Raw genomic sequence first — 4223 nt, 5'->3', positions numbered from 1 at the left:
AAGTCCCTTCTACCCCTTCTGACAATGGTCAAGCTGTGTTACTAGAACCTCATTTTGATGAACCTGGGACCACAGCCATGAAAGTATTCAGAAGAAGGAAAGATGAAGACTTTATTGAAAATGATGGCTACAGTCTGGCTGAATATCTTACTTGAAACCTAAAGTCTACTTGCACACAATGTACCACTTGTACCTAGCGAGGTCCTGGGATTTTAAAATAAAAACATATATAACTTGAATTTTAATGTTGACTGAACTCATGATCAATCATATTCTAAATGGGAGTAAGATTCACCATTTTACATTAAACACCCCAAAGGACAAAACGTTGATGGACTTACCTTTAAAACAAAGAAACTGAAAATCACAGTTCAATGGGATTAAGCAATTACAGTATTTGACAGTTGTACAGAGGCAGATTTTCCCATAAACTATTCTTTGAAGAAGATGAGTTGTTTTAATTTTCATTAGTGGAGTCTGGTATTAACATATACTCATAGTCAAGACCAAGGTCACAAGATTGGCAAAAGATGCAGCCAAGTTGGAAACTTTGCTTAGAAACTGAAAATATTAAGGAGAGTCAATAACAAAATCATGAAAAGCATTCCAGATAGAACAAAACTACAAGGGCTTGGTACAGTGAATACAATCTGCTGTGAATGTTGTTATTACAGCAGATTTTAGTACTTGTGTGCAAACATATAAGATGTAAACTAAAAGTCTATTGCATGAACACAAATTGATACTTATTTTTATAAGTATAGTTACCATCTGCCATCATACAAATGTCTTACAGTAGTATTGACTAAATTCCCTGTGTTGGACATTCATCCTCATGATTAGTTAATTTTATAATTGAAAGTTTGTATCTCTTTATCCCCTTCACCTGGTTTACCCTTTATTTACTCCTCTCCCCTAGGCAACGATAAGTCTGTTGTCTCTTTATGAGTTTATTTCTGTTTTATTTCTTTGTTCGTTTTGTTTTTCAGATTCCACAGATTAAGTGCAATTCCATAAGACATTTAGTCTTATACCTTCTTCTATCCATGTCACCACAAATTTTTATGGCTGAGTAATAGTCCATTGTATATATGTGTCATGTCTTTATTCATTCATCATCAATGCACACTTAGTTTGTTCTACATCTTAACTATTGTAACTAATGCAATAAACATAGGAGTGTTTTTTTTTTCAGATTAGTGATTTTTCTTTTTTGGGTGTAAATTCCCAGAAGTGGAATTACTGGGTAATATGTGGTTCCCATTTTTAGTTGATTGAGAAACCACCACACTGTTTTCCATAATGGCTGCATAAATTTACATTCTCACCAACAGCATAAAAGTGTTTCCTTTTCTCCACATCCTTGCCAAATACTTATTTCTTGTCTTTTTGGTAATTGCCACTATGATTGGCGTGAGGTAATATCTCATTGTGGATTTGAGAGCAGATTTTTGCAAATGATATATCTGATAAGGGACTAATGTAAAAAATATATAAAGAACTCATGCAACTAAAAACCAAAAAAAATAATATTCTGAATAAAAAATGGACAGAGGACTTCATCAGACATTTTTCTCAAGAAGAAATAGAGATGGTCAACAGCTCCAAAAAGAGATGTTCCACATTGCTAATCATAAGAGAAATGCAAAACAAGTTATTATTTATAGCAGAGCTGTGATACTGCCAAATTAACCTCAGGACATAAAAGATAGGTGACTTCTACCATGGGCTAATCATTTTAATCACTATGGTGATATTGGGCTCTCAATAACATACTTGGTAATGTTCCCCACTTATCAGAGTTTAGACAAGTACTAGCAGAATCACATTAATTACTCCTTATTGTATTTTTAACTCATCATACATTTTCAAGGACATGTATTTACATTTCACTTTTACTCATAAATGAGTCTCTTTCATTTTAGTCAATCACAGTTTTCTGAAAGGAGATGTGGATGTATATTGAAGCTCTGGGTTCTTTTTAAACATCTTGGGCATCCACAGTGGCATACTTACACAGCTCAGGCATAGAAATATGACGGTATTTTTAGCAAAAGACGTCAAAGGCCACACCCGTTAAGAGTGCACTCCAGACACTGATATAAGCAAATCTGATGCAGACAGACTAGAAGATCCTCCATCCACAGTGGTGCTTTAGGACAATGCTGCTCAGAGGGGTGCCAGGGCAACCTGTTGGGGGTCATCATTTTCATCCTATGTGAGTAGGTCATGCTGAACTCAACATATAATTTGCTTGTGGATTTTGGACTCCAGATAATCCATAATTTTACCACTGCCTCTATATAATTTTACAAATAAAATCCCACCTCTTATTCATCCTGAAGATGAATCATATGCTAGCCAATTGAGTCATGAAGTTGTAACCCTTGTAATAAACTGTCAGTACAATCAAGTAAATGTTTTGGGTGTTACTACTTTATTTTTTACACTACAGGTTGATTAGTCATCTCAGTATCCTGGGGAAAAGAAAAAGATCTACAGTTTTAATATTAAGGTGGGGCAATAGAGATCAGAAATTTACAGAAAAGAAAATCATAAGCAGTGTTCTAAATTTTCTGTTATTATGATGAAAAGTGTAAAATATGTTTGTTCCTTCCAACATTGAAAAAGAGAAGGGTTGTTTGTGATATAAACAAAGATATCACAATTTTAGCACCAAAAGGACTATGGAAACAGAACAAAATATAGTTAGAAATTCTCTACCTTTCTGACGCTATACTGAAGAAAGATAAGGAAAATATTTACTTTTCAGTGTTATAAATTTGCCTATTTCTACACAAGTCAATGTTGATATTTCATGCTTCCATTTAATGTCAGTGTAGATATTTTATTTCCAAGATGAATTAATTCTTTATTGTTAACTTCAACCACATTTTGAACCCATAACACTTGTTAGAATTATCCCTTAGACTCTTTTTTCATAAGTTATAAACATTTTAACTAGTGGTAAATTATCTCACCTATGTAATATGAAAATATAGAAAATAATTTTACTAAAAGAATTTTGTTATAATATCTTAGGCAAATATAATTGCCCACCACTCATTTAATCGAACTAGGCACTCTTACAGGATCATTACATTAAATAATATAAATGCTATAGTATGCTGACTAGACAATTAGAATCCATGTCCCTGGTAGTTTTTACACATTTATTTCAACTAAAAATAAAATTAATAGATGTAACACCAATCTCCATTGAGAATTTAATTGCTAATGATACCAAATTTAACAAAATACTTGAGCAATACTAGAAACTTCATAATAAGAAAATATAGTTTGTAAACTAATACTCATATAAGTTGTGGATATTCTCAAAAACATCTAAATCTATTTTGCATGATTTAGCAGGAGTTAGCTCGAATAACTCTATTTTTGTCAAAGTATTTTTTATCCTGTCAAAATAAAAAATGTATAATCTGCCATTAGAATCCTATTAAATTACTACTTAACATAATGTTAAAGGAAGTGGAAGCAACCCAAATGTCCATGGATGGATGAACTAATTAATAAACAAAATGCAGTATGTACATACAAAGAACTATTAATTAGCCTTAAAAGAGAAGGAAATTCTGAGCATGTTAGGGCATGCATAAATGTTGAAGATGCAATATTGAGTAAATTAAGTTGCTTACAAAAGGATAAAAACTGTGGTTCCATTTATTCCATTTATTTGGGGATTCTAGAGTAGACAAATTAGCAGAGCCAGGAAGCAGACTGCCAAGGGCTGAGGGGAAAGCAGAATGTGGCATTATTGTTCTTTAAATTTTATTTTTATTGAAACATCACTGATATAAAACTCATATTGATTTTAAATATACAACACAGTGGCTCAACAGTTAACCATGTTATTAAATCCTCACTTTCTCTAGTGCTGTTACTATCTGTGAACAAAGAGAGATGTTGCAGCATTATTGGCTGTATTCGCGATGCTGTGCTGCTGTCCCCAGGACATTGCTGTTTCATTGGTTCAGATTTTCAGCTTAAGGAGATGGAAAAGAGTTCTCAAGATTGCACAATATATGAAATAGTTTACTTAATTGGCCAAACTCTTAAAAACGGGTAAGATGTACCAAAATTTAAGAAATTTCCCCAACATTACACAGTTACTAAATTATGCATTGGTCTCTAAACAAATTCAATATTCTATCAATTGCCAACAACAGGGAATGTCCACATACAGGAAAAGCTGAAGTCACAAG

This window comes from Manis javanica, chromosome 14, assembly GCF_040802235.1.
Source record: "Manis javanica isolate MJ-LG chromosome 14, MJ_LKY, whole genome shotgun sequence".
NCBI lineage: Eukaryota > Metazoa > Chordata > Mammalia > Pholidota > Manidae > Manis > Manis javanica.
The sequence above is the reverse complement of the archived record's forward strand: the minus strand, read 5'-3'. Positions refer to the sequence as shown.